Source organism: Spermophilus citellus (assembly GCF_964194105.1).
Source record: "Spermophilus citellus genome assembly, chromosome: 10".
NCBI classification, from domain to species: Eukaryota; Metazoa; Chordata; class Mammalia; order Rodentia; family Sciuridae; genus Spermophilus; species Spermophilus citellus.
Window position 1 is genome coordinate 56,070,782 of NC_138197.1, and position 24,080 is coordinate 56,094,861.

General features: G+C 36.0%; 1 pseudogene across 1 annotated transcript; it reads right to left on the reverse strand.

The window, feature by feature from the left end:
• Positions 1-6,182: 6,182 nt before the first annotated feature.
• On the reverse strand, positions 6,183-10,479 carry LOC308658210 (thyroid receptor-interacting protein 11-like; annotated as a pseudogene). Its single transcript has one exon. The product of its transcript is annotated as a thyroid receptor-interacting protein 11-like (transcript).
• Positions 10,480-24,080: the final 13,601 nt, after the last annotated feature.

The window sequence follows — 24,080 nt, forward strand, 5'->3', positions numbered from 1 at the left end:
AGATTTCTCTTTCACACTACCTAAGATATAATAACTCTATATCCTCACCTCCTACTCCTCAGCACGTCTTCCTACACCTCACCCCTGGTTCTTTGTCCACCATCAGAAACTGTAAACGCTTTTTTACAAACCTACTGATTATATTGAGATAATAATTGAATTCACCATTTCTGTACATTGTGACCAAACTGTAAATGTCTTAATAGCAACTATTTGCTTTTAGATTGTATGTGGTTTATATTGGGATCTGTTAAAATTGTCCTTCCCCTCAAATAAGAGGTATTGGAACCCTACAGGGGCACTATAATCCTATAGGGTAAAACAGTAATGCCTCAGATCCACAGAGCTAGAAGGGAAGACACACGAGCAACATGAAAAGACAAAGGAAGAAAGTGCTCCAACCAAATCAAGATCCCACATTATTAGAATCCATGGCCAGCACAGCAGATGAAATTACAGAGAAGGAGTTCAGAATGTGCATAATTACAATGTTCTGTGAATTAAAGGGTGATGTAAGACAGCTAAAACAGGCAGCAAAAAATCATTTTGATAAAGAACTACATAAACAAATACAGGAAGCAGAAGATTACTTCAATGGGGGTTCTAGATAAAAACCAAACAGAAATACTTGAAATGAAATAAAAAATAAACCAAATTAAAAGCTCAACAGAAAGCATCACCAACAAATTGGACCACTTAAAAGACAGAACCTCAGACAATGAAGACAAAATAAATAACCTTGTAAAAAGTGTATACCACACAGTGAAAATAGTAAGAAACCATGAGCAGAACATTCAAGACCAAATTTAAGAGTTATTGGAATAGAGGAAGGCATAGATGTACAAACCAAAGGAATGAACAATCTATTCAATGAAATAATATCAGAAAATTTTCCAAACATGAAGAACAAATTGGAAAACCAAATTCAAGAGGCTTACAGGATGCCAAATGGACAACAGAACCACACCAAGGCACATTATACTGAAAATGCCTAACATACAAAATAAGGAGAGAATATTAAAAACCATGAGAAAAAGGAATCAGATTACATATAGGAGGAAACCGACTAGGTTATGTGCAGATTTTTCAACCCAGACCCTGAAAGATAAAAGATCCTGGAAAAACATATATCAAGCTCTGAAAGAAAATGGATACCAACCAAGAATCTTGTATCCAGCAAAATTAAGCTTTAGATTTGATGATGTAATAAAAACATTCCATGATAAACAAAAGGTAAAAGAATTTACAGCTAGAAAACCTACACTGCAGAACATCCTTGGCAAAATATTTCATGAAGAATAAATGAAAAACAACAATGAAAATCAGCAGACGGAGGTATTACACTAAAGGAAAAACTGATCAAAGAAAAAAACATGTCAAGCTAAATAACAAAAATGGCTGCAAATACAAATCATGTCTCAATAAAAACCCTGAATGTTAATGGCCTAAACTCACCAATCAAAAGACATAGACTAGTTGATTGGATCAAAAATTTAAAAACCCAACAATATGCTGCCTCCAGGAGACTCATCTCATAGGAAAAGATATCCAGACTGAAGGTGAAAAGTTGGGAAAAACATACCACTCATAGGGACTATGGAAACAAGCAGGGGTTTCCATCCTCATATCAAATAAAGTAGTCTTTAAACTAAAGTTAATCAAAAGAGATAAAGAAGGACATTCATACTGCTCAAGGGAACCATACACCAACAAGACTTGACAATTACAAATACATATGCTCCAAACAATGGAGCATCTATGTTCATCAAATAAATTCTTCTCAAGTTCAAGAGTCAAACTGACCACAACACAATAGTTCTGGGTGACTTTAACACACCTCTTTCACCACTGGGTAGATCTCCCAAACAAAAGCTGAACAAAGAAACTCTAGAACTCAATAATACACTCAATAACTTAGACTTAACTGACATATATAGAATATTTTATCCTTCAATGAACAAATACACATCTTCTCAGTACCACATGTATTCTTCTCTAAAATAGACCATATATTATACCACAAAGCAACTCTTAGCAAATATAAAAAAGTAGAGATACTACCCTGCCTTCTATCAGATCATAATAAAATGAAATTAGAAATCAATGATAAAATAAGAATAAAAGCTACTCCAACACCTGGAGACTAAATAATATGCTACTGAATGAATAATGGGTTGCAAAAATACATCAAGGAGGAGATTTAAAAATTCTTAGAGGTAAATGAGAACACAGATACAACATATCGAAATCTCTGGGACACTATGAAGGCAATACTAAGAGGAAAGTTCATTGCATGGAATTCATTTCTTAAAAGAAGAAAAAGTCAACAAATAAATAACCTAACATTACATCTCAAAGCCCTAGAAAAATAAAACAAACCAACACCAAAAGCAGTAGAAAATAGGAAATAATTAAAATCAGAGCTGAAATCAACAAAATTGACACAAAAGAAACAATTTAAAAAATTGACCAAACAAAAAGTTGTTTCTTTGAAAAAAAATAATGAAATTGGCAAACCCTCAGTCATGCTCATAAGAGGAGAGAAAAAACTCAAAATACTAACATACATGATGAAAAAGGAAATATCACAACAGATGCTACAGAAATAGAGAAGATAATTAGAAATTATTTTGAAAACATGTACTCCAATAAAATAGATAATACTGAAGGTATCAACAAATTTCTAGAGTCATACAATTTGCCCAAATTCAATCAGAATGATATACACAATTTAAACAGATCAATTTCAAGCAATGAAATAGACGATGCCATCAGAAGCCTACCAACCAAGAAAAGCCCAGGACCAGATGGATAGACAACTGAATTCTATAAGACCTATAAAGAAGAACTAACATCTATACTTCTCAAACTATTTTATGAACTAGAAAAAGAAGGAGCACTTCCAAACTCATTCTATGACGCCAATATCTCCTGATTCCAAAAACAGGCAAAGACACATCAAAGAAAGAAAACTTCAGATCAATATCTGTAATAAACACAGGTGCAAAAATTCTCAATAAAATACCGGCAAATCAAATTCCAAAACATATCAAAAAGATAGTGCATCATGATTAAGTGAGGTTCATCCCAGGATGCAAGGTTAGTTCAACACACGGAAATCAATAAATGTAATTCATCACATCAATAGACTTAAAGATAAAAATCATATGATCACCTCAATAGATGCAGGAAAAAAGCATTCTACAAAATACAGCACCCATATATGATAAAAACACTAGAAAAACTAGGGATAACAGGAACATATCTCAACATCATAAAAGCTATCTATGCTAACCCCAGGCCAACATCATTCTAAATGGAGAAAAATTGAAAGCATTCCTTCTTAAAACTGGAACAAGACAGGAATGCCCTCTTTCACCATTTCTATTTAACATTGTTCTTGAAACACTGGCCAGAGCAATTAGACAAATGAAAGAAATTGAAGGGATATAAATAGGAAAAGAAGAACGTAATTTAGCTCTATTTGCTGATGACATAATTCTAGACCTAGAAGACCCAAAAAGCTCCACCAGAAAACTTCTAGAACTAGTAAATGAACTCAGCAAAGTAGTAGGATATAAAATCAATACCCATAAATCAATGGCATTTATGTGTATCAGTGACAAGTCATCTCAGAAGGAAATGAGGAAAACTACCCCATTCTCGATATCCTCAAAAAAAAAAAACAATAAAAATAAGATACTTGGGAATCAAGTATCCCTAAAGAAAGAAATCAAAAAAGACCTTAGTAGATGGAAGGATCTACCTTGTTCTTGGATAGGCAGAATTAATATTATCAAAATGACCATACTTCCAAAAGCACTATAAAGATTTAATGCAATTCCCATCAAAATCCCAATGGCATTCCTCATAGAAATAGAAAAAGCAATCATGAAATTCATCTGGAAAAATAAGAGACCCAGAATAGCTAAAGCAATCCTAAGCAGGAAGATTGAAGCAGGTGGTATTGCTATACCAGACCTTCAACTATACTACAGAGCAACAGTAACAAAAACAGCATGGTATTGGCACCAAAACAGGCAGGTAGACCAATTGTACAGAAAAGAGGAAACAGAGACTAACTCACAAAATTAAAATTATCTTACATTAGACAAAGGTGCCAAAAACATGCACTGGAGAAAAGATAGCCTCTTCAACAAATGGTGCTGGGAAAACTTGAAATCCATATGAAACAAAATGAAATTAAACCCCTATCTCTCACAATGCACAAAAGTCAACTCAAAATGGATCAAGGACCTAGGAATTAAACCAGAGACTCTGCATCTAATAGAAGAAAAAGTAGGCCCTAATCTCCATCATGTGGGGTTAGGCCCCAACTTCCTTGATAAGACTCCTATTGCACAAGAATTAAAACCAAGAATCAATAAATGAGATAAAATCCAACTTAAAAGTTTCTTTTCAGCAAAAGAAATAATATGTGGTTAATAGAGATCCTACATCCTGGGAGCAAACTTTTACCCCTCACACATCAGATAGAGCACTAATCTCTAGGGTATACAAAGAACTCAAAAAGCTAAACACCGAAAAAACAAATAACCCAATCAACAAATGGGTCAAGGACCTGAACAGACACTTCTCAGAAGAGGCTATATAATCAATCAACAAATATATGAAAAAATGTTCATCATCTCTAGCAATCAGAGAAATGCAAATCAAAACCAGTCTAAGGTATCATCTCATTCCAGTCAGACTGGCAGCTATTATAGAGACAAACAACAATAAGTGTGGGCACGGATGTGGGGGAAAAGGTACTCTCATACACTGCTGGTGGGACTGCAAATTGGTGCAGCTAATTTGGAAAGCAGTAGGAGATTCCTTGGAAAACTGGATATGGAACCACCATTTGACCCAGCTATTCCTATTAGTTTAATAACTAATATTATTAAATTGTATTAAATTCATCTAGATAAAATTTAATAAATTTTAATATAAATTAGATCATAGTTTAATATAAATTAACTTTGTTGAATTAATATTAATAAAATAAACTCAAATTAAATAATATTGTTTTTAAAATAAATTTAAATTAAACCAATTTATATTGAATTCTCATTTAACTTATATTAAATTTTATTTAAATTAATTTTAATAAAAATGTTCTTAATGGTTTTAGAAATTAAAGGTGTCAGAGAAGTGCTTCTTATATAATCTGCTTTTTCTCTTCTCTGACTTCACCTAACTTCAGCTAAAAACTTTTGATTTATCTTTTACCTTAATTACAAAAATGAAAAAGTTTTTTTCCAAGTATTTCAACTTTTAAAACTTTATATGATTTTATTTTTCTTCCCTGATGTTTTTTGATCAAATGGTTTTAAAAATGTGTTTATAAGCATTATTTTAGAGCCCAGAAAAGTACATAGATAAACAGTCCAGATATTTAATGCTACATCCTTGCAAATTAACTTTTCCATTGAAAATGGTGTGTGTGACTCTACATTCAGTTTGACTTATAAAAATTGTCTTCTTTCTGGACATTAACATCTAGAAAGGTGAATTAATATAAAGTGACTTTTTTACAGAAATAAAAATAAGTAAAATGGATAGGTGTCATGATATTTGGATTAAAAGAATCTTAGAATTTATCCATGAAACTTCATGTTCAGGCCTTCCCACTATCATTTTCTTTTAGTAGTTGTACAGGTTTTCTTTTATAAACTCAAGAATTCACAACTTTGGGTAACATTATATTTTGTTTTTATAGACTCTAAATTCTGAGCTATATAGATCTTTTTCATATGAGTTGGATTTTTTTTCCTTTCTGTTATTAAATGTATCATTTTATCTTAATAAAATTAGATTTAACAAATACAACCATAAAAAAAGAGGTTGGAGCTAATGGTTCACTACTGCTGCACTGTACAGATGCTCACAAAGTACATTAGAATTGATTATTGTTGATGATTACCTCATAACATCAGAACAAAATTTTATAAACAAAAAGTGCTACAGCAAACAAATTTTTTAAGCTCTACAACAACAAAAAAAAAGAAAGAAAGAGAAAAAGGGAAGACAGAATACCTAGTAGCTATATATACATCAGCTTTTTTCTTTCTCTTTTTGTCTACAAATACATGACATTTTTTTTCAAGAGGCAACTCTCAAAAAGTACAAAGAGTTAAGGCTTCTTTAAATTGCTACATCTTCTGTGGCTTGAGAATCACCTATGGCTTTAAAAGGTCCTTTAGTACAACCCTGGCAGGATGGTCTGGGAACACTGGCAATGGTGTAAAGGTGTGCATGACATCTGTGAAGGGTTTCAAGAGAAGATGCCCAGGTCCACTTGGTCCAAGTCCAGCTAGGTGAATAAGTGGCTCTGAATTCTGCTGCCTCTTTACCACTTCCCTGCACCTTCGCACCTTGCTTTCTTCTTCTTGGCGAATCTAGAGTTCCATGGCACAAGCAGAACATTTGGATGGTGGAACAGCTGGATGAGATTCCGTTTCCAGAAATTTAACAAAAAGTTCTGAAAAAGAACTATTCCGCACAGATTGCTGACTTGGTATCAAAGGTGTATTGGGGACAGATTTGGATCCTCTTCCAAGCCAACGAGGCATCCACTTGGTAACACCACCATAATCTTCATTCAACAACTGCTCCATTTCCTCCCTTTGAATGTCCAGGATCCTTCCGATTAACTGTAGCACTTCACGACGCTTACTTTTGGGTGTGCGGAAATGACCGATAAAAAGGTTTCTCATGAGGCCTTTGTCCACTTTTCCTTCTGTGCTGCTTGTCATGTTCATCAATTTCTTTTGTGCATCATCCAGCATTTCTTGCAGGAGCTCACTTGTTTTGTAAGTTCTCCAATCTGTTCTTCCTTGAGATCTAACTGTCCCGTAAATCTGGGTGCTGAGCCCAACACAACATTTGCTTCATCCAAATGTTTCTGTAGTAATAATAATTCTCCTTCAACTTCTTCTGCCTTTTCCTTCTGTTCAGCTATATTTTTTTTTCTTTCTCGAATTCAGCTGAACACATAGCTTTTTCTTCTTGTTGGAAATGCTCTCGAACCATTTGCAGGTTAGTTAATGACAGGGGAGACTGCTTTCCTCCTTCCTGGGAGAGCGAAAACTGCAGTGCCTTCTCACCCCTCTGTTGGGAGACCATCCTCAACTGTCCCTGCGAGGACTCTATCTGCACATTGGTTTGATGACTTGTAGTGGAAGATGAAACTAGCTTTTTCTCCAACAGGGTGACATTCTTTTTCAGTTCAATCTCCCTTTTTTCCACACCAAAATTTCCCTGGTGTAAGAATCTTCTGATTCTAAAAGATGGCTGCGTAGTCTCTCTAGCTCCTGGTGTAAGCGTAATTCTTTGTCATGTAAGTGTTGAACCTCATGCTGTAGGATCCTGTTCTCCATCTGTTTTTGCTTCAGACACAAGGTGACTTGATCTGTCTTTTGCTGAAACATAATGGTCTTCTCCTGCATTGATTCAACTGCATGTACAAGATGATCGAACTCCCCACACTTATCCTCTTCTTTTTCTTGTAACAGTTGCTCAAAGGCAAGAGCTTTCTCCTTCATAGACTCCAACTGCAAGTCTTTTTCTCCCAGCGTCACAGAGAACTTCATGTTGGTCTCTTGTAATGCTTGATACTCCATTTCCTTTTCTTTGGATGTTTCTAATATGTTTTCATTTTCCGCTTTTAGTTTAGAAATGTCATGTCCATTTCTAAAATGAATATTTGATCCTTGAGGTTCTTGGCTGCTTGCCTCCATACTTCATTTTCATTCACTTTGTTAGTGAACTCTTCATTAGAAGAAAGTAACTGATCACTTTGGGCTTGGATTAAGAGGTCTTTTTCTTTAAGTAAATTCTGTAACACATCTTGCTTTGCTTTTAGCTGGTTAATTTCGGAATCCATTTGTTCATGTCCTTTGTTCTCTATCTCTGACAAAGCAGCCATGGATTCAAACAACCTGTGGTTGTTTTCTTGAAGAGTCTAAATTGTAGCATCTTTTTCTTGCAGTGGTTGTCTCAGCTCTTCGACCTCTGCTGACTGGGAGCTAAGTGATGAAGCAGACAAGAGCTGGGGTGAAATACTATCAAGTTTTCCTACAGGAAGGGCCTTGGCATTGTAAAGCTGCCCAGTGCACTGCTGAACCTGGCCTAATTTGGTTTCACTCCGCTCATCACTTTGGATGAGGCCGGTGTGGTCTGCTTCTTAGAACCATTTTCACTGTCAACCACAACTTGGGCTTGAAGTGGAAGAAGCTCGTTCTGATGTTTCCTTTCCTCCATTTGTTTAACTTGCTGTTTTAATTGATTACGTTCCTCTAGGAGCTCCTGGAACTGATGACAATTAACACTAAAACACCTCCCCTCTCATTACCAGTACTGAACGTTTGGAAAACTTCCAGTAAAGTCTGACATTTCTGACTTAGCGCATCTAGTTCAATGTCTTTTTCTCTAATGATACAAGATAAATTCTGCAGAGTTTCTCTGAACATATCTTAATCACTACTTACAAATCAGGTGGACAATTTTCTATTTTCTTCTTGAAGCTGGATGAGGGCTGCTTCTTTCACAGCAACTAGATCCTTCATTTTGTGGTGTTCTGATTTTAAACGGCTGTTTTCCTTCACCTTCTCATTCAAAACAGCTAAGACTTGTTCTCTTTCCGTGGTGAAGGTCTGCAGCTGCTGCTGAAGGTAAAGAACATCCTGGAGGTGGGAAACTGGAGGCATTCTAGCCTGAAGAGCTTGTATCTCCACATCCTTCTGCTGGATAATTTGAGTGAGTCTATCAACTTCATCTTTGGACAGCTGAGAAATCTCTTTGGTTAAAGATACATTCTGTTCATTTAGAAGTTTAATCTCAAGTTCTCCTTCTTGGATTCCTTTCACTAACCTCTCATTTTCAGATTTTAAGAGGTCGTGTTTTTCACCTCCATCTTCTACAGTAAGACTTTCTTTAACTTTTGCTTCTTGAAGAATATCAGAATTCTCTGTTTGAGTGTCGTGTCTGTCTCCAGGCAACTGGGCTTTTATTTGTCCAACAGTTTTCTGCAAAATCTTAATTTCCTCATCTTTTACTAAAAATAACTGGGTATGCGCAGCATTCATCTGCTCATATTGGTATTTCAATTCATTCATTTCCTTCTTTTGCTCCTGTAAAGACTCAAGTAGGTGCATTTTACCCTTTGATCTGCCATTATCTTCTGATGATGTTTAATTTCCTCTTCCAGATGATTATTGACGGTATTCAGTTGAGATACCTCAGATTCAACTTCTATGATACTATCGAAGGTTTCAGTCTCAGTCACAGGTACAGCTCTATGCTGCTGTTCCCTAAATCTTTCCAATTTTTCTTGCAGATGATTTCCTTCTTCTTTCATGGATCCAATCCTTCTGTCCTTTTCTTCTATGGTTTGCCTTAATGTTTCATTTTCTCTTAAGACTTGAGAACACTTATCTAAATCCTTTTGGAGTTCTGAACTTTGTCCTTTGAGTTTGTCAATAAAAACTTCTTTCTCACTTATAAGTTGTATCAATTGCTCCTGTTCTTCTAAGCGAGATGCCAAAAGTTCCTTAGTTTCTTTTTGATCAGCAGCCATTTGCTCAATATTATTTTTGAGGCTTGCTATTTCAAAATCCTTCTCTTGATTGAGTTGTTTCAATTTCTTGATTACAAGGTCTCCTTCATATTGTTGTTTGGATAGCTCATCTTTTATCAAAATTATGTGCTTTGTAGCTTCCTGGTTCTGAGTGTCCAGTTCTTCTAACTCAGCTATCAGCATGTTCTTTTCATTAATACTTTGATTTAGTTCTTGCTCCTTCGACTCCAAGTTAAGTTTTAAGTCATGGAATTGTACATTCCAATTCACATCTGTTGAAGCCATACTTTTAATTAGTTCATATTCACAACTCAGTGTTGACAGTGATATCTGAAGTTCTTCCTTTTCTTGACTCAATAATGACTTCTCTTTTTCTAAAGCTGGAACACGCACATTCAGTTTCAGATTGTCTTCAGCCAGACGGTTATCCTGGTTTAAACTGTTCAGTCTCATTATTTCCTTTTCAGCATCAGACTGGGTTTGTTGCAACCTGAGCACTTCTTTCACCAATGAACTTTGTGGAAGAATTTTTCCCTTTTTGGCCACAGTATCACTCTGCTCCATCACAGAAGGCTGCAATTTACTACATTCCAGTTGCAAGTTTTCACACTGCTCAATTATTTGTCCCTTTTCCATACCGAGCTGCTCTTGTTCCCTGTACAAGATATTTCTGTCATCTTCTGCAAAAGATAATTTTTATTGATATCTTTTATTTGATCCTCAAGTTCTTCTATCTTTTTCGTCGACTCGGCATTTTCAGTTTGTAGAACCTGAATAGTTTTTTGCATCTCACAGGCTGTAACCCCTGAGTCACCTTGTTGTAACTGATTTTCAAGTTCTTCAATTCATTATCCATAGTCACATAATTCCTCTCAATGCCGGCAACTTACCTCTGCCATTTTTTCTTGATGTGCCTTCTGCAAAACTGATATTTCATGTTGATCATTATTTATGTCCTGATTTTGGTTTTGTTCAAGTACCTTAATAGTATTTTAGAGTTTGCAGATTTCACTTGGATCAGAATTACGTGTTCCTTGTGTTTGAACAATATACTTCCAGTGGCCGACTTCAGATTCAAATCTCAAAACGTCAATTGACAAGTTGTTTGTTTCATGTTGTGATGAAATGATGTCACTAAAGTCAATGTCATCATCAGGAAAAGGTGAAAACTGACAACTGATTCCACAGCTCAATGGAGCCGGTGCAGTGGTTATTGGTATACCACCAGCAACCGAGTGTACTGATTGAACAGGTGACTGCAGTTTCCACAGGTGATCCTGTAGTACCATCTCTCTTGCTTTAGGTTGGCTGGCTTCTGTCTCTGTTGCAGTTGATTTTGGTAACTTGCAGAGGGATGCTTTATTGGAAGCTCTGATGCTTCTTCATGCTTTTCTTCCCGATCAGTACAATACTTTGTAAGTCTTCCTTCCTTTGATATGAATGTAGATTGGGTAGCTTCAATTTCCTTTCTCCCACAATGAGGTAAACCTGCTTCTACCTCTTCTAAATTGTCCAAAACGTGTCCCTGGAGAAGCTGGAGATATGGCCAGTGAGGGAAGCCAAGCTGTCCCCCACCTGACCCAAGGAGTGCCCCAAGCAGGAGCTTAGTCCTCCAAACCAGGGAGACATCGCTGCAACCACTGAGCTGCTGCAAAAACGGCTCCTCTCGCCATCCAGCTCTCTCCATGGAATGGCCTGGAGCGCTGCGGGGGTCAATTATGACCTAAGCGCTCAGAATTCGGGGCACTGCGGGGCTCCGGCATTGCCTTCTGCCTGGTAACGCAGAGGCCTGGCCTGAGCTTTCACCAGGAACTCACTGCCAGTGGCACAGTCACTCCCTTGAGGGCCTCTGCTCCTTCCTTGGACTTTCCTCTGTCCAGCTTGGGTGGCTCCGCCCTCAGCGTTGCTGACATGCCCCAGCAGAGGGGGCTGCTCTGCCACCTCCACTTGGTCGCCCTAACACTTTAGGATTTTCAATATTCATGAAATATTGAAAATTGACTTTGCAGGTCACAGTACTCTAAAAGAGTACTGTGACCTGCAAAGTACCACTGAAATTATGGTTTGCTACAAATGATTCCAATTTGCTGTCATAAAGAAATTTGTATTGATCATTCTAACCAAAGTTACCAATTCATAACCATAACCTTAACATCCCTAACATTATTGAAAAATCTGTTTTCCATATGCTAACTCACTCTCATGGCTGTTGTCAATATACTGTGACTCCTTTTGCTCTTGAATAACTTGATTCTGGGTTTGGGGTTTTTTTTTTTTTTCCTACTTTCAAAACAAGTTCTATACCCCCAATGGGTTTAATGCTTTAATGGTATTATGCCCAGACATGAATCAAGATAGCTATAGCAATTTATAGATTATAGTAATTAAAAACTTGTAACTTTGTGGGTAAAAATGTAATATAACTAATATTATCCCAACATTTTTCTCCTGAAATGCATTTTTCATAGTATCCTTTTAGTTAAAAGTTTTTAGAAAAGGGATCATCTCATTTGTATCTACAAAAAAAACTTTTCAGTGTTTGGAGGAATTTCCAGATTGATGATCAAAAGAAAATCAAAGAAGGAAGAGTATTCCCAGCCCAGCAGCTTCTACAGACAGCAATAGGCTTTATACCTCAAGCTAAAGTGAAATACATCAAAGAAAGCTAATGTTGGTGAACACATAAACTCATATTGAAAGGTTAATAAAATAGGTACTTGTCACTCTGTTTTTCTATATGCTTAACAAAACACTGTTGAAATCTTAAGAACTGTTTGCTAATCTTGTTCCCAGAATGTGCTATCCTCAACTGCCAAACTGCAAAATGTAACTTCCCTCCCTGCCCTCTCAAAGGAAAGTATATAAGCTATGCTTAAGCTGTTCTCAGGGCTCTCTCTCTCTTTGCTCTATTCAAGTGAGTTCTGAGCCCCAGCATGCTGGTCCCCAAATAAACCCCCTTTGCTGTTGCATGAGACAGTCTCTTGGTGGTCTCTTCCTCCAACGTTTCGCCGGTCCCTTACAATATAAATATGTTTTCTCATCTTGGAAAGGCAGGGTGACAGGGGCGGTCTAGGATTCCAGAAAACTGCTGACAATCCACAAGCCAAAGAAACAAGTTGGTGTCAGTCTTCTTTAATAAAAACATAAAAAGATTTGTCAAAAATGTAACCATTTATTTTTATCATATATTAAATGTATCAGTGCTAAGAAATATTCCAGAGCAGATACAACTTGCTACTTCTTTTTTTTTCATTGTTAATAGACTTTTATTTATGTATTTAAATGCAGTGCTAAGAATCAAACCCAGTGCCTCACACATGCCAGGCAAGTGTGCTACCACTGAGCCACAACCCTAGCTCCATTGCTATTTCAATAAAGAAACTTTTATTGAAAGTTTTACTTAGTTCTTATTTAAACTTCTAGAAAATAGATAAAAATTGATCCTATAATTCAAAACATCCAAAACTTGCTATAAAATTCCCCAATTTGATATTACTTTATTATGGACTAATGGACCTCCTAATTCTAGACCAGAGTAGCAACAATATGAAGAAGCATTGTGAATATCTTCAAGGGTTCTGGGTTTGCCATTTTATCAAAGTCTTGATGTCCTCCAGAAACGCCCACCAAATTTTCAGATTGCACAACCAATCTTCTCATCCCAATATCAAGAACTTTGTGTGTTACCTACTTCATGCCTTGAAGTAAGCAATCTTGAAAAAACAAAGAATTTAATTATGCTAAATGAGATTACTCATGTGATGGGACATAAGAGGCACATAGAGAGCTCATCCTCAACAAGATGCTGCCTACAGGAGACTCATCTGTTAGGAAAAGACATACACAGACTGAAGGTGAAAGGTTGGGAAAAGTCATACCCCTCACATGGACTATGGAAGCAAGCACGGGTTTCCATACTCATATCACATAAAGCAGACTTCAAGTCAAAGCTAATCAAAAGGGATAAAGCTGTAATTCACATACTGCTCAAGGGAACCAGACACCAACAAGATATAACAATCATCAATAGATATTCCCCAAACAATAGTGCAGCAGTGTTCATCAAACAAACTCTTCTCAAGTTCAAGAGTCAAATTGACCACAACACAATAATCATGGGTGACCTTAACGCACCTCTCTCACCACTGGATAGATCTTCCAAACAAAAGTTGAATAAAGAAATATTAGAGCTCAATAACACAATTAATAACTTAGACTTAACTGACATATGTAGACTATTTCAACCAGCATCAAGCAGATACACTTTCTTCTCAGCAGCACATGGATCCTTTTCTAAAATAGACCATATACTATGCCACAAAGCAACTCTTAACAAATACAAAAAAGTAGAGGTACTACCATGTATTTTATCAGATCATAATGGAATGAAATTGGAAATCAAAGACAAAATAAAAAATAAAAATGTTTGCATCACATGGAAACTGAACAATATTCGACTGAATGAACAATGGATTACAGAAGACATCAAGGAGGAGATTAAAAAATTCTTAGAGATGAATGAGAACACAGACACAACATATTGAAATCTCTGGGACACTACGAAAGCAGTACTAAGAGGAAAACTCATTGCATGAAGTTCATTCCTAAAAAGAAGAAAAAGTCAGCAAATCAATGACCTCATACTCTATCTCAAAGACCTAGAAACAGAAGAGCAAATCAGTAGTAGAAGGCAAGAAATAATTAAAATCAGAGTGGAAATCAATGAAATCAAAACAAAAGAAACAATTGAAAAAAATTTGACAAAGCTAAAAGTTGGTTCTTTGAAAAAATAAATAAAATTAACAGACCGTTAGCCACACTAATGAAGAGAAGGAGATAGCGAACTCAAATTACATGATGAAAAAGGCAATATCACAATAGACACTACAGAAATACAGAAGATACTTAGAAATTATTTGGAAACCTTATACTCCAATAAAATTGAAGGCATCAAAAATTTTCTCAAGTCATATGAGTCAGAAAGATATACATAACTTAAACAGACCAATATCAAGTGAGGAAACAGAAGAAGCCATCAAAACTACCAACCAAATGTATGAAATATGATATGTCAAGAGCTTTGTAATGTTTTGAACAACTAATAGAAAATATGCAAATCTTAAAAAAAAAAAACTACCAACCAAGAAAAGCCCAGGACCGGATGGATACACAGCTGAGTTCTACAAGACCTTTAAAGAAGAACTAATACCAATACTCTTCAATCTATTTCAGGAAAGAGAAAAAGAGAGAGCACTTCCAAACTCATTCTATGAGACCAATCATCCTGATTCCAAAACCAGACAAAAACGCTTCAAAGAAAGAAAACTTCAGACCAATAGCTCTAATGAACACAGATGCAAAAATTCTGGCAAATCAAATACAAAAACATATCAAAAAGATCGTGCACCATGATCAAGTGGGATTCATCCTAGGGATGCAAGGTTGGTTCAACATTCGGAAATCAATAAATGCAATTCATCACATCAATAGACTCAAAGATAAGAATCATATGATCATCTCGATAGACACAGAAAAAGCATTCAACAAAATACAGCACTGCTTCAGGTTCGAAACACCAGAAAAACTGGGGATAACAGGACCCGATCTCCACATCTTTAAAGGCTATCTACGCAAAGCCCCAGGCCAACACCATTCTAAATGGAGAAAAAATGAAGGCATTCCCTCTAAAATCTGGACCAAGACAAGGATGCCCTCTTTCACCACTTTCTATTCAGCATAGTTCTTGAAACATTGGCCAGAGCAATTAGATAGATGAAATAAATTAAAGGGGATATGTATAGGAAAAGAAGAATTTAAATTAGCACTATTTGCTGATGACATGATTCTAGATCTAGAATACCCAAAAAGCTCCACCAGAAAACTTCTAAAACTAGTAAATGAATTCAGCAAAGTAGCAGGATATAAAAACAATACCCATAAATCAATGGCATTTCTGTATATCAGTGACAAATCCTCTGAGAAGGAAATGAGGAAAACTACCCCATTCACAATATCCTCAAAAAAAGAACAATAAAAAATAAGATACTTGGCAATCAATTTAATGAAAGAGGTGAAAGATCTATACAATGAAAACTACAGAACCCTAAAGAAAGAAATCAAAGAAGACCTTAGTAGATGGAAGGATCTACCTTGTTCTTGGATAGGCAGAATTAATATTATCAAAATGACCATACTTCCAAAAGCACTATACAGATTTAATGCAATTCCCATCAAAATCCCAATGGCATTCCTCATAGAAATAGAAAAAGCAATCATGAAATTCATCTGGAAAAATAAGAGACCCAGAATAGCTAAAGCAATTCTAAGCAGGAAAATTTAAACAGGTGGTATCACTATACCAGACCTTAAACTTAAGCAATAGTAATAAAAACAGCATGGTATTGGCACCAAAACAGGCAGGTAGACCAATGGTACAGAATAGAGGTCACAGAGACTAACCCACAAATATACAACTATCTTATATTAGATAAAAGTGCCAAAAGCATGCAATGGAGAAAGGATAGCATCTTCAATAATGGTGCTGGGAAAACTGGAAATCCATATGCAACAAAATGAAATTGAATCCCTATCTCTCACCATGCACAAAAGTTAACACAAAATGGATCAAGGATCTAGGGATTAAACCAGAGGCTCTGCATCCAATAGAAGAAAAAGTACGCCCGAATCTCCATCACGTGGGGCTAGGTCCCAATTCCTCAATAAGATGCCTATACCACAAGAATTAAAACCAAGAATCAACAAATGGGATGGATTCAAACTATAAAGTTTTTTCTCAGCAAAAGAAATAATACATGAGGTAAATAGGGAGCCTACATCCCGAGAAGAAATTTTTACCCCTCACACATCAGATAGAGCTCTAATCTCTAGGGTATATAAAGAGCTCAACAAGATAAGCATCAAAAAAACAAATAATCCAATAAATAAATGGGCCAAAGACCTGAACAGACACTTCTCAGAAGAGGATGTACAATCAATCAACAAATATATGAAAAAATGCTCATCATCTCTAGCAATCAGAGAAATGCAAATTAAAACTACTCTAAGACACCATATCATTCCAGTAAGAGTGGCAGCCATTATGAAGACCAACAACAACAAGTGCTGGTGAGGATTCGGGGGAAAAAGTACACTCATATACTGCTGGTGGGACTGCAAATTGGTGCAGCCAATTTGGAAAGTAGTATGGAGATTCCTTGGAAAACTGGGAATGGAACCACCATTTGACCCAGCTATTCCTCTTCTCGGACAATACCCAAAGGACCTAAAAACAACATATTACAGGGACACAGCCACATCAATGTTTATAGCAGCGCAATTCACAATAGCTAAACTGTGGAGCCAACCTAGATGTCCTTCAGTGGATGAATGGATAAAAAAATGTGGCATTTCTACACAATGGAATATTCCTCAGCAATAAAAAAGAATACGATCATGGCATTTGCAAGGAAATAGACGGCATTAGAGTAGATTATGCTAAGTGAAGTCAGCCAATCCCAAAAAAAACAAATGCTGAAGGTCTTCTCTGATATAAGGGGGGTGACTCAAAATGGAGTTGGGAAGGAGAGCAAGGTAGGAAGATTACCTCTAGATAGGGAATAGGGGTGGGAGGGAAAGGGAGGGAGAAGGGGAATAGTGTGGATTGTGAAAGGAGACCCTCACCACTATACAAAACACATGTATGAAGATGTGAATTTGGTGTCAACATACCTTATATATAACCAGAGATATGATAAATTATGATATAATGGTGTATTAAGAATTGTAGTGCAAAAATAAATAAATAAATATTTAAAAAAAGAATAGAGGACACAGAGACTAACCCACATAATTACAGTTATCTTACATTAGACAAAGGCACCAAAAACATACTTGGAGAAAATATAGCCTCTTCAACAAATGGTGTTGGGAAAACTAGAAATTCATATACAACAAAATAAAATTAAACCCCTATCTCTCACCATACACAAAACTCAACTCAAATTGAATCAAGGACCTAGGAATTAAATCACATATCCTACGTCTAATAGAAGAAAAAGTAGGCCCAAATCTCCATCATGTTGGATTAGGCCCCAACTTCCTTAAATAGGACTCCTATAGCACAAGAATTAAAATCAAGAGTCAATAAATGGGATGGATTCAAACTAAAAAGCATCTCAGCAAAAGAAACAGTCACTGAGGTGAACAGAGAGCATACATCTTGGGAGCAAAATTTTACCACTTGCACATCAGATAAAGCACTAGTCTCTAGGGTATAAAGAACTCAAAAAGCTAAACACCAAAAACACAAATAACCCAATCAACAAATGGGCCAAGGAACTGAACAGACACCTCTCAGAAGAGGATATGCAATCAATCAACAAATATATAAAGAAATGTTCAACATCTCTAGCAATTAGAGAAAAGCAAATCAAAACTACTCTAAGATTTTCATCTCACTCCAGTCAGAATGGCAGATATTAAGAATACAAACAATAACAAGTGTTGGCGAGGATGTGGGGGGAAAGGCACACTCATACATTGCTAGTAGGACTGCAAATTGGTACAATCAATCTGAAAAAGCACTATGGAGCTTCTTTGGAAAACTGGGAATGGAACCACCATTTGACCCAGCTATCCCACTCCTCGGTCTATACACAAAGAACTTAAAAATAGCATACAATAAGGACATAGCCACATCAATGTTTATAGCAGCACAATTCACAATAGCTAAACATGGAACCAACCTAGATGCCCTTCAATAGATGAATATGGATAAAGAAACTGTGGTATATACATATACAATGGAATATTACTCAGCAATAAAAGAGAATAAAACCATGGCATTTGCAGGTAAATGAATGGAGTTGGAAAATATAATGCTGAGTGAAGTTAGCCAATCCCAAAAAACCAAATGCCGAATGTTTTCTCTAATATAAGGAGGCTATTCATGGTGGGGTTGGGAGGGGGAGCATTGGAGGATTAGATAAACTCCAGGAAAAGGGATAGGAGAAGAGAAGAGAGGGTATGGGGGTTAAAAAAAGATGGTGAAATGAGGTGGACATCATTACCCTAAGTACATGTATGAAGACACAAATGGTGTGAATATACTTTGTGTACAACTAGAAATATGAAAAATTGTGCTCTATATGTGTAATAAGAATTGTAATGCATGCTGCTGTCATTTATAACAAATTAGAATTTTAAAAAATTTTTTAAAAAGAAATGAACTGTCAAGCCATAAAAAGACATGATGGAACTTAAATGCATTTTACTAAATGAAGGAAGCCAATCTGAATAGTCTACATGACATTGTAGAAAAGGCAAAACTAAGGAGACGGTGAAAGGATCAGTGGTTACTAAACAGATACTTCTCAAAAGAAGTACAAATGACTAAGAATTATATGAAAAAATGTTCTCTAGCCACCAAGGAAATGCAAGTCAAAACCACACAGAAATCCCATCTTGTTCCATTCAGATTGACAATCATCAAGAATACAAACAACAATAAATACTGGAGAGGGTGAAGGGAAATGGGAAGCTCATACACTGTCAGTGAGAATGTCAATTAGTACAGGCCCTATGTAAATGGGAATGGAGGGTCCTCAAAAGCTGAAAATAGAACTACCCTATGATCCAGCTCTACAGATCCTTGGTATTTATTGGAAAGAATGGAAGACATGCATTCCCATGATTATTGCAGCACAATTCACAATAGCCAAGTTATGGCAGCTGTCTGCAAACAGATGAATAGATAAAGAAAATGTGGTCCATATACACAAAGGAGTTTTATTCAGTCATGAAGACAAACAGAATGGAATTGGAGAACATTATGCTACTAAGCCAGACCCAGAAAGTTTTCTTTCATATGTAAAAGTTAGAAAGGAAAAAACAAACAAAAAAAAACAGGGATCTCATGTAACTAGAAAAGGGAAGAGAGGCGAGCAAGTAAGGCACTAGGGAATGAAATTGATCGAATCATGTTATATGCATGCACAAATATGCCATAATGAAATCCACTATTATAAATAATTAATATGCACCAATAAAAAATGTTTTAAGATCAGTGGTTACCAGGGGTTGAAAGGGAGAGGGACAAATAGGTAGAGCACAGAGGACCGTTAGAGACAGGGAACTGTTATGCATGACACTAAAACAATGGATATATGTCATTATACATTTGTCCAAACCCACAGAATATGCCACATGCAGAGTGAACTCTAATGTAAACTATGAACTTTGGCTGATAATGAGGCACAAATGTGGAGTCAGCAATTGAAAAAAAAAAAAAAAACGTGCCACTCTGGTCAGGGATATGGATGTGCAGGAGAAGAAACTTCTTCCTTTTCCTTCCCAGGGTCTCCAGCTGGATTTCCACAAATTACATTGAAAAAAAAAATATATATATATATATATATATATATATACACTAATAAAAGAAAAAAACAAATAAATTTATACACATGTGCATCATGCATACACAGGGGAGAAATTTAGTGGTGAGTAACTCAAAGAAGTGGTTAGCACTTGAGCTCAAATAGCATCTTAACAAAAGAATAATACATTTGTAGAAAAGGAACAAGACAAAGGAAAAAGGTTTGTGCTTCCAAGGGTGAAGTATTGTGGGAAGATAGACATATGGGTTAACTAATTAAAGATAAAGGTTATTTCGTAAGATTTGTTGGGCAGACCCCTCTTGTTGTCATAGAATCTCCAGTGAAACAGCTGATAACCTCTCCTGGTACAGAGTGGTTGGGGAAATCTTCAAAAAGGAAATGTATTCTCTGTTTTCAGGAAAAAAGGGGGAAGACAGAAAGTTCACCCTATGTCTGCTCTCTTAACTGACTTTAGTTTGAAATAAGCCACAGTGTCATATTTCAGAATTCAGACTCTGAACCCCTTCATTGATAATCCATGAAGCTCTACAAGTGTGAGAGCAGGAAGCTGATGGAAAATCTTTGTATCTTCCCCTGAATTTTGCTGTGAACATAAAACTTCTCTGAAAAAAAATTAAGTCTGTCAAAAAATGTTAAAGCATTAAAAAACAAAGTTCCTAGGAGTAGAAATAAATTTACAGAAAAACAAGCCCCCAAACTCTTCATGATTGATCCAAATATCACATTTAAAAAGTGTTTTCATTTTGTATTATAAAGAGTTATGACATAAGAATAGTTGTGTAAGCTTTTTTTGTTGCTTATATGTCACAATTATCCATAATATATTTTATTAACCACAAAGTATTTTTTTAATCTTTTTTATTTTAGTGTCTATCTATACTTTTTCCCTACATCTGAACACATTTTTCATTTTGCACCTACAAATTATATAGATGACCTTGGCACATAGGGTTTTTTTGTTTGTTTGTTTGTTTGTTTTGCTACATATGCACTAGCTCCAATACTATTATTCTCCCCTATTTTTTGGTTGGTCAACTCTTCGAGGAAGGACACCAGATGATCATTACAGTCTTTTCAAAGTGACTGAGTTTAATTTTTCTACTCTAACTCTAGGACATTAGTTGAGATTATCAGAAGACACATTTCCAAATACATGATGTGTCATTAGTGCATTTGGTTCTTTCATCTAGAAGCAAGACTGAACAAGAAAGCAATAGTCAATAGATAGTGACTTATTGTATGTTGGGAAGGACGCACAGAGGCCATGCAAACCTTTCATCCTTCCCCAATAAGGAAGGGTTCAACCTGCCACATCTATAGAGAAGGAAAGGTTTTACAAAAGAAAGAAGCAAAAAGATCCTTTGTCTCTGAGCAGCAGCAATCCTACATAACACAAGTCACTGCTGCTCTGCTTCTGTCACAGAGAATTAGTTCATCATATGCACCATCATAGGCATATTTCTAGGACAAGAAAATATTTTAGCTTTTTGCCATTTCTTAGGTGAGAAGCAGAGCTATGAGTGTCTTTTTGCACATAAATAATTTGGAATTTTTTAATAAAAACAAGGGTTTAAATTTAAAGAGCCACACAACTTTATTAAATGCCAGTGGGTGGATGCCAATTTCCCCACAGTCTCATCTTCCTTTTTCTTTTTCTGTTAGGAGGACTCTTTACTTTTGCTAGGCTAAACAATAAAAGTACATGACTGAACTATTTAATTTGAACACTGGTTTTCAGTGCTATACATTTCATTTTGTTAACAAGACATTTCTTCCCATTAGTAGAATTCATAGTAGAAAATCAGTGAATTATTCATTTTGTTTTTGCTGTTTCTTTTTTTAAAAAAAAAAAGATCTGGCAGGGCAGAGATGCTCAACAAATTACTGAGTTTCTGAAATTTTTGCAGAATTAAACAAGAGGAATCTTTGAAAACTAATACAGTACATGAATCAATGAGTGAAAAAGAAGTATTTTAGTTACAGCTGGCTTTACCAGCACCACCCCTGCCCCAATGTAATTAAGTTTGGGACTGATTCCAAGTGGCTTCTTTTCCACTTAATTTGGGGAAAAAATGCAATGCAATGCCAGCCTTTCCAGTACTTTTAAACAGTAAATTAGCACTATCGATCTGAATTTAAATGAAGTAGAAGGTAAGCAATGTCTATTAGTTTCCATTTAAGATGCATATGTTTTAAAAAGGGACACAATTTTCCATGGCCTTGATTTTATTATATTAAGAAGTCCCTTTTGGTTCTATTGTTTTATTTTCTTACTTTTTTCCCTCTAGTGGTTGCATAAACAGCCATTTAAAAAATAGAATATATATTTCATGGAAAATATCTGGGTAACTAATACCATGAATATTGTAAGTTTTTAAAAAATAGTTTTCTTTATATTTGCCTTCTTTCAATTAGATTGCACATTCAGAACACAAAAAGAGATTAAAAGTGATAAACCTGGAGAGGGCCTAAGTGTTTCTGATGGAAAATACCCAGTCTGCACAGAGGTGGAGAGAACAGGATCATGATCCAATGGACCCATCACCAGCTTCAACAATCAATGTGTGCCTGAGCTTTCATCTCTATTCTCACCACTTCACCTTATCCCCAAATTCTTGACACCATTTCATTTTAAAAGCATACATTTTAGTATGTATTTACAAAAGACAAGAAATCTTTTTTAAAAGAATAATCTCAACACAATTACTTTACTTTATTAAATAAATAAACAATGAATCTGAACTTGAGGGTAATCCCAGCTGGGCAGGAGGCTGAGGTAGGAAGATTGCAAGGTCAAGGCCAGCCTGGGCAACTTAACAAGACCCTGTCTCAAAATACAATTTTTAAAAATGGATGTAGCTCAGTGGTAGAATGCTTGCCTAGCATGCACAAAGGCCCTAGATTCAACCCCAAGGACTATAGAAAACAAGAAAAGAAAAATCAGTGGGAAAAAAAAAGTATTCCTTAATATATTTAATCAATATTTACATTGCTCTAATTATTTCATAAATATTTTTCATAGTTGTTTTGTTTAAATCCACAGATTTTTTTTTGAGAAGTCTCCTAAGTCCTTTATGCCTAAAGTTTCACATCCCTCTTTTATTTTCCCTTGCGATACATCTGTGAATGAAACTGGGTCATTTGTTCTCCTGGTTTTTTTGTTTTTCTGGTCATTTGTTCCAGGTTTTCCTGATTGTGTCCCCAGGTTATTAGTTGACTGAGAGTTTTGTTTTCATTTGGGCTACAAACTGGTAGCTCAACCTGGACACTTGATAAGACCCTGTTTGCTTTGGGGACACTAATAATTCACTTCTGTTTTTGTGACTATTCATACAAAGCTGATCTGCTTCCTGTTATGTGGTGCTAACATTTGTAAATTGGTTCTGATGTTGCTGGCTTGCTCTATCCCTTTAGCTTTTGAAATCGAATTTTTGCCTAGATCCATTATTTCCAGAGGGAGATTATAATTTCTTTTTTACATTCTGTTTAACTGAATTTTAGTCGCCACAATTTTTTTTTAACTGAAACATGCATAGTCTGTAAAGGAAGCAAACTCAATAACATCACAAAACATTTGGGATAAATATGAATCAATAGACTGGCCTTAGTTCTGGGCTTGGCCTGCTGACTATCTTATAACTGATCTGCAGGAGCAAATATAGTGGATCCTGAACTGACACATCCATGAGGGTTTTCCTTGACTCTTTCCCAATTAATTAAGGAGAGTACTGAGCCCCCTTGGCTGTCATCTTGGTCAGATGTGCTAAATATGAACTATCTGGTGGCATTAGACCTGCACATGGGCAAGGCTTGGCCTTCCCTGGAGTGTCTCTTATAAAGTGACACAGAAATGAAAAGTTCCCCCTTGAAAGGTCATTAAAGTCAGTGTGTGTGTGTGTGTGTGTGTGTGTGTGTGTGTGTGTGTGTGTTCAGCCAACGAGGGTTGGCTCTATCGCACGTTTTTATGGCCCTGGTCTCTCTCCTTCTTGTCTGTTTCCACTCTGGAAGGGAGACGTGAATCAGGCCTTAGAAGCCAGATTCTCCTGCAAGTTAGAAATCTCTTGGGTCAGGAACAACTGAATTTTTTCTGCCTGATGATACGTTAC